The sequence below is a fragment of the Hydra vulgaris genome, chromosome 12 (assembly GCF_038396675.1).
Source record: "Hydra vulgaris chromosome 12, alternate assembly HydraT2T_AEP".
Lineage (NCBI taxonomy): Eukaryota > Metazoa > Cnidaria > Hydrozoa > Anthoathecata > Hydridae > Hydra > Hydra vulgaris.
This window is the reverse complement of record NC_088931.1, coordinates 5,069,773-5,082,500: the sequence shown is the minus strand read 5'-3', so window position 1 is coordinate 5,082,500 and position 12,728 is coordinate 5,069,773. Positions and strand designations below refer to the sequence as shown.

General features: G+C 31.1%; 1 protein-coding gene across 3 annotated transcripts in view; it reads right to left on the bottom strand.

Annotated features, from left to right (window-relative positions):
• Positions 1 to 5,482, bottom strand: part of LOC100199127 (spermatogenesis-associated protein 4) — a 72,782-nt gene extending 67,300 nt beyond the window's left edge. For all 3 annotated transcript variants that reach the window (XM_065811304.1, XM_065811305.1, XM_065811306.1), the window contains exon 1: positions 5,353 to 5,482. The gene's annotated coding sequence lies outside the window, so the exon portion shown is untranslated. The remainder of the gene's footprint in view (positions 1 to 5,352) is intronic.
• Between the last annotated feature and the right edge of the window lie 7,246 nt (positions 5,483 to 12,728).

Genomic DNA, 12,728 nt, shown 5'->3' with positions numbered 1-12,728 from the left:
TAAAAATACTCATCTTGGGCAGATGTTAAACGCATCGGGCTTCTGCCTTATAGAAGACCTCCTAGGCAAAGACTTAAGGGGTAAACAGATTCTATCTATTGACTAGCCTCACACCCCTTCTTCATATATTAGGCTAGTGCAGATGTATATTTAATACATTGTTTCCAGTTTAGGATGTTGAATGCTGGATCTTGACTCAATGCATAGGTTTTGCTTGTGTTTCTGTTTTTATGAATAGACAACTCATTCTATTATCTCCTAATGAAGGTACAGCTCTAAAACTCAATTTTATGGTTCTGAGGCCGGCTGGTAGTCAGGTTTCCCGAACTCTGTGGTAGCTCTTAGAGAGGCTGATTCCATCAACAGCTGAAAAATATCAAAGTATTAACAATGCCAATTTGTGCATGGATGGTATTCCTGTTTGTGCTTTTGGTGTACATTGTCAAGGCCACGTTTTGAGACCTTTGTTACGGCTTAGGGTTTATTAATAGTAATGAGGTAATTGCTTGGGCTATTAAACAGTGTTCTGAGTACTCTCTATGCTTTGAGTCAAGTACTTTAACAAATTTAAAAATAAATAAAGTACCAAAAACAATAAAACACAAAAAAAAACGTCATCACCAAGTTCTCTAAACCTATTATTCACTAATATTTGTGGTCTTTGAAGTAACTTTTTTTCTGTTGAGTCTTATCTCTTGCAAAGTTCACCAGACCTACTTGCTCTTTGTGAGTCTAAATTAAGTTCAGCTGTCTCATCTTGCAATCTTAGTGTTGATGGTTATCTTCTTTTAATTCGTAAAGACTCACATGCATGGTCAAGGCATATACATTTATAAGAATTTACCCATTTGTTGGGAAACTGTTTTTATTTAGCAATACTTCACTATATCACCTTACTCTTTATTCTATTTCGCTCTTCTTCATCTCAAGACTGCACTCTATTTGATGTTATTTATGATCAAATTCACCAAGCCCTCTCTCTTTATCCAGCTAATATTGCTGTTGTTGGGGACTTTAATACTCATCACACTGAAAGGCTTGGCTCTAGAATCAGTGATTCGGCAGGCGTTAAAGCCTACAACTGTTGCTTTTTTCAATCCCTAACTCAAATAATCAACTTTCCAACTCACTTTCCAAACAACCCGAATCATTTACCTTCTCTACTCGACTTATGTCCTGTTTCTGATCCAAGTCAGTGCTCAGTTTCTCCACATTTACCCTTGGGTGCTTCTGATCACAGTTTGATCTCTTTAAAACTAATATCTCATTCTTCTTCATCATCTGAATCCATCTATCATCGTACCTCTTACAACTACCTTAAAGCTGACTGGGACTCTTTTCATGATTTTCTTCATGATGGAAATTTTTTGTCTTTCTGCTGACAAATAAGCTACTTACATAACTTCATGGATTAAGGCTGGCATGGAATCTTTTAATCACTCTCTACAATTTCTGGTCAAGCCTAACTCTTCTCCATGATTTTCCTCACATTGTGCTGCTGCAATATCCAATCAAAACTGCTACTTCCATATCTTGATAGATAATAGCAAAACAATTCTCCAGAAAACAGACGCCTGTTTATTACTGCTAGAAACCATTGTAAAAAGGTTTTGTCTAACACCAAAGCCTGCTATTTTCAGGTCATAAAATCTCGTATTTCATCACAAAATCATAAAATCTCGTATTTCATCACTCATGACTTCTGGAGAATCTTTAATAGTATCAATAACAAGGGCAAATCTGTTATTCCACCTCTCTTGTATTGTTCAGACTTTGTCATCTCACCTATAGACAAAGCTAAATTGTTTGCTAAGAACTTTTCATCAATATCATCTCTTGATTCCACTAGTTGCATTCTACCTGATATAGCCGACATGTAAGTTGATCCATTGTTTGACATTCATATCACTCCAGCTTCTTTATCAAAAATGATTTCCTGCTTAGACTCTGACCTGGTCCAGACAACATACCTGTTGTAGTCTTGCAGAAGTGTTCTTCAGAGCTGTCATCTATATTTCAAAACTATTTAACAAGTGCTAATCAGAGTCTTGTTTTCCAGCCTGCTAGAAAACAGCACTTGTTATTCCTATTTTCAAAAATTTTGGAGAGCGATCTGATTCGTCTAACTACTGTCCCATTAGTCTTCTTCCTATTATAAGCAAGGTTTTTGAATTTTTTATTAACAAACCCTAAATCTCTTATCTTGAATTTAATAACTTACTTTCTGATCATCAATGTGGATTTTGATCTTCTTATTCTACAGCTGGATTGCTAACAGTAATAACCAATAAGTTTAATCATACACTAGATAAAGGTGGAGAGGTTAAGGCCATAGCTCTTGACATATAAATAGCTTTTGATAAAGTTTGGCATGCTGGTCTTCTCCATAAGCTTTCTTTTTACGGTGTATCTGATAACATATTTTTAAGATTATTGAATCCTTCCTCTCCAATCATAGTATAAAAGTTGTCCTCAATCGACAGCACTCCTCTTCTTATTCTGTAAATTTAGGGATTCCTCAAGGTTCAATCCTTGTCCCTATACTCTTTTAAATTTACATATTTTTTTAAAACAGAGGCCTGCAACTGTTTGAAGAAATATTTTAATGCTATTGTCATGGTTGAGAAGCTAACTTTACATTCATCATACTCTGATTTTATTGTTAGAGTTTCGTATGTGACCAATCAAATGTACCATTACATTCTCTACAATGCTCGGTTGCACCAGATGCATGCCATTTACATTTTAAATAGTTTTTTGATCTTCAATGTATTTCATTAAAATGTTCTATTTTGTTTCGCTAATGTATATACTGACACAAGAGCATGGGGGTTTGTAGACACTGGGATTGCTATTGGGAATTAATTTTGACTTGTTATTGCATAAGATGTTTATTAACGTAGGTGGTGTAGTAAAAATTATTCTGACATTGTAAGATTTAAGTTCTTTTCTAAATTTAGACTTATTCTTGGGAGCCATGGAAGCTTATATATTTATATATATATATATATATAAAATATATATAAGCAATACATATATATATATATATATATATATATATATATATATATATATATATATATATATATATATATATATATATATATATATATATATATATATCTGTGTGTGTGTGTGTGTGTGTGTATGTGTGTGTGTGTGTGTGTGTGTGTGTGTGTGTGTGTGTGTGTGTGTGTGTGTGTGTGTGTGTGTGTGTGTGTGTGTGTGTGTGTGTGTGTGTGTGTGTGTGTGTGTGTGTGTGTGTGTGGATATTAAATATACTATTAGTATATTTTTTTATAAATATACTATTAGTATATTTTTCTGAAATAAAGTTGTTATTTTTTTTTAATAAAAATTTTTTGTCATAAAAGAAATAATGAATCATTTCTTTTTTGAAAAAACTTTATCTACAATAGATATAAATTTTGTTTTAACACTTTTCATAAGCAACTGTAAAAAATTTTAATTTGTTGCAATTAATGAAGACATTCTCTTTTGAAGCATGCCAACTTTCCTTGTAAACCTTTTGAGCTAAATCAACCATTTCATGTTATAAAGCTGATTAACATGTTTTATGCATTTTTATCTTTTTTTTAAATTGATAACCAATTATTGATTGATTTACACAAGTTTTAAGTTTCAATTTTCTCTGACTGTTCCTTTGTCAGTTGACCACAACACAGGGTTTATATGGTGAACAACAGTAAAATATTTAATGTTTTGAAATTAAAATTTAACTTAATTTTTGTATACTTAAATGGCATGCAGATTTAAATTTAAAAAAATTAAAATTTTTGTCTATTTAAAAAGTTATGGCAATGCAAAGTTGAACAACTTGGAAGAAAAAAATAATTTAAAACCCAACAGAGCTTTTCAGTATACTCAAAAAAAAGTGATGAAAAAAAAGATAACTGATCTAAAACTTGTCCGAGTATTTATTAGTTATTGTAGGATTAAAAAAAAAAAAAGTGGATAAAGCTTTACTTATTATAATTATTCTAAAATATTTCTGCAGCTGGATCTTTTAATTGTCCTTTTTGGACAATTTAAAGATCCAGATGCAATTAAATGATTTTTTTAATTTATGAAGCGTAAAAAAATATTTTAAAAACATTGCAATCATGTAATTATTTTAGAAAAGTTACTTTCCTTTTTAGTTTCTTTTTTTGTGTGTGTGTTTTTCAGTGTTTTTTTGGGTGTGTTTTTCAGTGTTTTTTTGTGTGTGTGTGTGTTTGTGTGTGTCTTTGATATATTTTATGACCTTGTGAATATTTTTAACGGATAAGTCTTATCTAACTGACATAAAATTATGTATTATGACTTTATATAAGAATGAAATATTTTTTAGTTGCATGCTTTAAAGTGGCCTTTCGGTGTCTTAGAGTTATAGTGCAACCATGGTGATGAACATGGTAGTATTTTTAACAAATAAAGCTTGAAATGTTACTCAAAAAACATAAATTTTGACCATGTATACCTATCTGAAAAAAAGTTATTACTGACTTTATATAGGGTGTTTTTTGGTATCCTAGAGTTATGGTATGCTCTCATGAATATTTTTTGATGATTAGGATTCAAAAACTACACTAAAAACATATATCATGATCATGTTTTATGTTCCTATGCTACATAAAAAGATTTTTTCTAAGTATAAGCAAATGTCCACAAAAAGTGCAAAATAACCTGCTGAGGACAAGTCTCTTTAGTAAGGCTTTCTATTTTCTAGTACAGGATATTAGACAATCAAAATGCTTTTATTAGAAAATAAAAAAATAGTTTAAAGTCTTTTAATGTTATTATAAATTGTTTCTCCTTCCTTTTTAAAATGATTTTCGATCTCAGCTTTTAACAATATCTCTTACAAATTTCTCATTCGTCTAATATTCAATGTTAGCAGTGAGTTCCACTCAACTATCTATAGTTTGTTATCTTATTTAAATATTTGTACCAAACTTTTGTAATTTCATCTTATTTCCAGTGTTGTTAGACCATGTCTAGTAATTTGGGTTGCATTCAATAGGTTTTTTATACAGTGTGCAACTTTCATATCTCTTGGTGGAACCCGTTTAACTTTAATGATATATATATATATATATATATATATATATATATATATATATATATATATATATATATATATATATATATATATATATATATATATATATATATATATATTTAGATATGTATAATCATGTGGAAAGCTAAACAGACATTTATTTTGTTGGCTTATGGCAAACAATGTTAGACTTCTTTATTATACAATTTTATTTATAATTAATTAATATTTATATTATAGGTAAAACGTAACATAAATAATAAGAAATTATTAACTATAGCTTTTATTACCTGCTTAAAATTCAAAATATAAGTTAATTTTTTCAAGTCATATGTCTAAAGTTTCTAAGCAGCAATTTTGAATATTTGTTTATACCGGTTGGTAGGTATAATAGAGGCCCTGACCATAATTAAGTTTAACGCGCTCCGGGGGTAAGTCATAGAATTCAGGAAAGCTTATAGCTAAGTCCATTCAAAGTAAAACTACGTCAAAATGTCAAGAAAGTTTTTAATTAACACATTAAATAACAAATCACTCATAATAACTAGTAAAGCCGAATCTTCTTCATTCAAAATATCAGTAATGTTCTCCTGGATCATGATCAAACAGAGAAAGTTTTTTACAATCTTCAGTTTACTGAACGATCGTTCACCCATCGCAACTGCACAGAAATAGTGTAAAAAATTTGGAGCATAATGGAAATGTGCGAAAAATGGCGTTTGCTTTTTTCAAATATTTGATTGAGTTTGCTTATTGTATTAATTTGCTGGATCAAACTAACTAAACCATTAATAAAAACATTTTTTTTTTTTTACTGTTGAGGAAATTAGCTGTGCTTTCTTTTAGTGGCAAATTCAGTTTCAAATCTGAGAGGTCCAGCTACAGCTGCAGCCTCTTAGAAAATTTGCAGCTACGATCCCTTAGTTTGTTTAAGATCTTCCAGCAGCTGTCCAATCAAACGTAGCTCGTTATCAGTGCTAATGGCCTTCAGATTGTAGAAGACAACTAACGTCGTTAACTGCAGTAAGGGTTCTATACCAAAACGTAATTTGAAAAACAAAGTCAAAAGATGATGACGATAGTTTTTAAGGCACTTGCTTGACTAAGCTGCTCACTGGTAAGATCGACACCAGCCAAATTTAGACTGTGACCGCTACAGGAAACGCTACAGAGCTTCCAAATAGTTTTGTTTTTTTAAAGCTTGAACTCCCTTGTAAGCACCTGACATATTTGATCCATTATTGTATCACTAATCGTGAGAGTTTTTAATATCCAAACCTAGCCTTGTAATCTTATCAGTGCTAAGCTTGGCTATATTGAATCCTTTCTTCTTTTCGAAAGCCTCAACACGCAAGAATTGTTCTTTGATTTGCCATCAATTAGTTTCCTTTCATAGAGGAGCAAACAAATAAGAAAGATTATCTACTTAGTGTGAGATGTATGATGGTGAATTAAATACCATCATGGATTTCTTCGACAGTTTAATTTGGATGACACCACCATATTTTCGCGTCGCGGTAAGGAAGGAGGCGTGAACTTCCTGGTTAAACGCACTTCCGCGGTGCTCTGTGACAAGACCGTTAGGACTTCTTGGGGGACCTAAAAAAAAATATATATATATATATTCTCTGATGAAACCATTTTGAGACAACGGAGAAAGGTAAGGCGAACTCATTCTGCAAGCATTTATGTTGGTGGCGTTTTACATCTTCCAAACGGGATGCAATGGCGGGGTTGTAGCAACCAAACCGCCAAGAAAGTTTCTTCTTTTTTTGTGTGTTATTCCACCTACAAACATAATTGTATAAAATAGTTATAACTATGTTATTACAATAATTATATAAAAAATAAAATTGATATTGAGAAAACCTTATAATAAGATACAAAGAAAAACTAAATTCCTACAAGCCAAGAAAAGAGTCGCATACAAAACTCACAAAGAATTATTCTCCATTTAGCTGTCACTTAACTAGTATAGATTCACTAGTATAGATTCTGGAGCTTTGAACCAATAACAGTGGGGCTGATGTAAAAAATGTATGCCTTTTTTAGAACTTTTGATGCAATGTGCTGGATTGAAGCGGTTTTACATGATCTATAAGTTTTCTACATTGATCCCTAGCTCCTCCGTTCCAACAAAGAAGAGACAATAACCCTCTTTTGAATATTGCTTTCGTGCCCAATGAAGCAAGGGAAACAGCTAAGACATTTGGTGGTCTCGCTCTAAACCAAAAAATCTTCTTCTACTTTTTACTAAATAGGCAAAGGTTGATTAAAAATTTTCAAAGGATAAATTCTTTTCTTAGAACCACGGGAATAATCTCGTTGCTTCAAAGAATGTGAAGAGTGTCCCTTTAAAATAATTACATCTCAATCTTTTTGACTCAAAACAACTGGCTACAAAAGAAAGTTAGCATTAAATATTACCAAGTCAGGTTGAGCAAGTCAGGTTGAGCAAGTCAGGTTGAGCAAGTCAGGTTGAGCATATGTTTTCCACTGTTGAATAAAGTTTCTCCTTCTGACTCACTTTGAATGAATCACTTTGAAATTCATTTAGCTCAACTTCAGGTGAATTGTTTGAGGCCCTCCCTGACACACTGTCCTTTGACTGCGGACACTCCGTTGTAAACAAAATTTTAGTGTGACAACCGTAAAAACAACAATTTAAAACAAAAATTATAATACACTTTAATTTTTTTTGGTGCCTAAAGAAGTCCGTACGATCTTATCACAGAGCACCTCATTTCAAATTGAACCACTGATCTCAAACTTCTGAAGCAAGCGTACTACCAATATCTAAAAAAAAAAAAATTTTCAAAATCCTTTTTAAATTATCAACTAATTTGTTTAACCTTAAATTATCAACTATAAAACAATTTAAAACTCATTAATTAATAATCAACTTATTAACCAATTACTTATTTAATCAAAATCCCTTAAACCAATAGCCAGACTTGAGCAAGTTTCATAAACGCATCGAATTTTAACATTTTCACCTACAAATTTTTTAAAGTAGTACTTTAAACCTAGTAAAATTTTAATTTTTTACTAGGTTTAAAGTAGACATTTCGTCAACTTCAAACCCGATGCAAAAACTCCAATACATGATAACTGGACGGGTCCTGGTAAAGACAAGGCGACTTATTTGCCTAAAAAATGCGACGCTTTGATTCTCTTGCTTGCTTCGCCAGTCAAATACCACTTGAAAAAGTAGCGTTTTTACCGTGAGATTGCTAAAAAATGTCTTGTTCGCACTACCAAACAAAGTTGTCAGTGCTATCAGTGTCGACTGCTTCAAAGCGAAGTTTGATCAGTTACCATTGTAATTACCACAGCGCAGCATCTTCCGTGCAATCGAGCACAAGCTAGCATGACCAACTGTTCATGGGTTTACGGAATAGGCCCGGTTTTGTCTAATTTAACTACAACTAAATCCTATTTTTATGTAAAAAATAGCTTACAATTATTTTCAATAATAGAATTTAAAATTAAAAATTTTTTTTAATGTGCATTTTTATTTCGTATACCTCAAATACAACTCATAAATTTCAACCTTAAACACAAAAACTAAGCATATTTCTCATTCATTAAAATGTTTTCTAATCATTTATAAAAAAACAAAAACAAAAAAAATAATGGGTCGTCGGCGCCCCTTCAAGCTTCGCGCCCAGGTCAATATGCCCCCTTTGCCCCTCCCTCTCAAAGGCCCTGCAGCTTGTATTAGCTTTTTTGATATTTCTTTTTTCACAATTGAGTTTGTTTGATTTAAAGCTTTGGTGTATATCTAGGGCTTGACGTACACCACACGATTAAGAGATATTTTGTTTAATAAAAATAAGTTACTATCCTTAAAAATCATATTTGATATAGCCTTTTCATTTTTCATTATTAGTAATAAAAAATGGTATCATTAATGTTAATAAAATAAATTTAAAGTCATTAGTTTCAGTTGTGTTGACTAGTCACTGTTTTAAGATGTTTGAATTGCAAGCTTTTCTAACTGGTCCTTGAGATCATCAAAATCAATTCAAGGCATATTTTTTCTGAAATTCCTGCTTCAGCGAAATATTTTCAAATAGTTTTGGTCCTCAATCATTTATTGCGTTTATTAATTTTTGAAGAAACAGTACTATATAATGGGCTTTAAGTGATTTAATTATGCCCTGGTTCATCCATAAGCTGGAGCTATTAGTATTTGACGACAAAGATCATAGCTGCCTTCTTAACACATTAGGAGGAACATTTCATAATCTTTCAATAATTTTTTTGCAGCTTCTCTCTCTTGCTGTTGTTTTATGTAAGAGTCGTATTGTAAAAAGAGTTCAATTTATTAATATATTATAATAGTATTATTATGCAAATATGTGATAAACACAAAAAAGAGATCGTAAATCAAAGCTAGCAGTAGAAGAGTTGTTCGAGTTCGTTGTTGTTTAATAGGTTACTCCAAGAGAGCTAGGCTTCGATATACACGCTATTTATATAAATTCCCAAGGAGGACATTAATAGTTTTATACAATCAGCCAATCCAAATGATTTACGTTTATGACAATTTGATTTGCGCAACAGTCCCGCCACCAACAGTAGTCACGAATAGCTGAATGTTATTTTCATTCACAAACATAGTTTCTATAGAATCAAATTTATTTTTTCCAGTAAACATATTTTATTAACTGGACGATTTAAATACATAATTTTTCCAGCGGAGACACATCGTACATTTGCTGCACGCACTTGCCCGTCTGTTGACGGTAAAAGTTTTTCAACAATGCTTAATTTCCATAAACCTCGAACCAAATTTGAATCTTGGATTATCACTACATCACCTTTATTTACAATATTTTTACTTCCACTTTTGTTATAACTTTTATGAAACTCGCAGAGCTCTGTTAAATATTCATTGCGCCACCTATTCCAAAAATGTTCTAAAATAGAGTTTCTATTATACAACGCGCTTTTTAATAGCCATATTTACATTACTGTTTTTTATTAATAATGTTTCTGAGCTTATTCTTTTGCCAAACACGAGATGATTAGGAGAAAACGGTTTGTCTCCCGGTTCTTCATACGAAAACGTTAACGGACGATTATTCGTAACGACTTCGATTTCTGCAAAAATTGTGAGCACTTCTTCGTAAGATAATCTCACAGTTTTTAATATTTTTCTAAGAATTTTCTTGACTGAACGTTCCATACGTTCAAAGAATCCTCCCCACCACGGAGCAACTGCAACATTGAAGTGCCAAAAAATGCCTCTTGAAGATGCAAATTGTTGTGTTTCATTGGCTGTAAAACACGATCCATTATCGCTAATAATTTCATAGGGTGCACCAAATTTGCTAATGAATCTTCGCAACCCTCGAATACACGCCAAAACTGAACAATCAGAAACTAAATCTAAATGTATAAAACGTGTACTAGCACAAAGAAGCTAAAAGTATCTAACACTTATACATTTCTCTTTCAAAATATATATTTTTCACAAATAACGGTACACAGTAATCAATTCCTGTGTACTTAAAAACATAATCCTCGTTTACTCTACTTAAAGGTACTTAAACGAAGGCACATCAGGGTAACTATAAGTTTTGTCTTCGTACCTTCGACACAAAAAACATTTTTTAATTAATTTTTGAAATGAGTTTCTAAATTTTGGAATCCAAAATTCCATTCTTAATTGGTTTAGCGTCTCTTTTACGCCGTTGTGCTTAACACTTTCATGGCAATGTAAAATAATTAATTCAGTAAAAAGACTTTCTTTTGGAAGAAATTTTGAAAATTTAATATCGTAACTAATTGGAGCATTTCCCAATTTCCCTCTACATCTTTTTATTCCGTTGCTATCAAAGAAAAATCATAAATCATTTTTAAGTTGTTTATAATTCTTAGAACTATATATATTTTGTTGGATAAATTTAATCCAAATTATTTTGGTGTTTTTTATCCAATGTAAGCAAATATAAGAATCTGAAAATAATTTAATTTTAGAAATAAGAATAAGTGATGAAAGTTCCTTAACTATTTTAGACATAGGTGTTGCAAGCAGTAAGCAACTTTTTAATTCTAATCGAGGTATTGTTCATTTACTCAGCGAGGCTATTCTAGATTTTGAAGTAACAAAAAAGGAACACTGTTTGTTCTTATTAAAAATACATCTTAAAAATATACAACACCCGAATGCTTTTAAACTAGCATCACTAAAACCATAAAGTTCATATCGCGTGCAACTTGCACTCGATTTCGAAAAAAACTAACATCTAGGTACATAAATCGACTGTACAGAACCTAAATCCTTATAAATATCTTGCCATACTTTTAATAAATCTTTACTAATTTTACAATCCCATCCTATTTTAGATATACAAATTTGTTATAATAAAGTTTTTAAACGCACAATTACTGGGTTTATTAGTCCAAAGGGATCAAAAAAACTTGCTGTTAAACTAAGCACGTCTCTCTTTGTTGGAAAAGGGACGGCAATCTTAAATAATTCAAAAACGAAAAATAATTTAATCTAATTTCTTGTTCCAAGTTAAACCTAACACTTTAGTAATATTTTGACTCTAAAAATTCGTTTCATTTATTAACTTATTTAACTCGACCGAATTAGATTCAAATTTTATTAAATTAAAACCAGCTTCACCTAGCCGGGAACGACATTTTTCATAAAACTTAAAACATTCAATTACAGAATCAGAGCAAAAACTCAAATCGTCAACGTAAATAGAATTTAGTTATCGACTATATTTTACTAATTTATGATCTTCTAAATTTTTTTAACTATGAAATCGCGATGTTACTCAGATATTGAAATGTTCAAAAAGGCTTTTTCAAAATCTGCAATAAATGCTATTTTATTTACACGAAAAGGTATCAAAACTCCATATAGTAGAGTTGTTAAAGAAGGACCTGAATATAAACAATCATTTAGCGAGGGACCTGAGTTTGTCGCACTCGCATCAAATACAATGCGCATCTTAGTTGTAACTTTATCTTCTCTTATAACTGGTCTATGAGGTAAGTAATAAACAAGTTCGACCTTAGATTTATTACTCAAAACTTGCTCTACCGTTCCATTTAATAATTGTTTTCTATTATAATTTCATTAAATGAATCAAATAATTTTGCATCATTTAAAAACTTTTTCTCTAACGATTTGAATCTCTTTAAACATAAATTATAATTATCGCATAACAAAGGATGATTCTCCTTAAAGGGTAGTTCTACAGTATACTTATTATTTTCAAATTTAATGCTTTTGCGAAAATGTTCCACAACTAGATTGTCACTAATATTATCTTTTACTCCAAATAGTTGAAAACTTATCTTTTCACAACGTTTTATCATTATATAATTCTGCTTCGACTTTTAAAACATGCAAAGACAGAACAGAACGATCAACTTTATTATTATTTTTAACCGTGATAGGACCACTGACTAAGTATCCTACCTTAGATTTTATTGCAATTGGGCCTTCAAACCCTCTTATTATCTTATTTTCAATTATTGGCCAACTTAGTCGGCACCTATTAAAATATCAACTTCTAAATATTCATTACCTCTATGTAAATCTTTTAAGTACTTTAAATGATTATAATTTTTACACGCAGTTTCTATATAATGGCCATTTAACGGAGAACAAGTTTCTTTTACAAAACATATAATT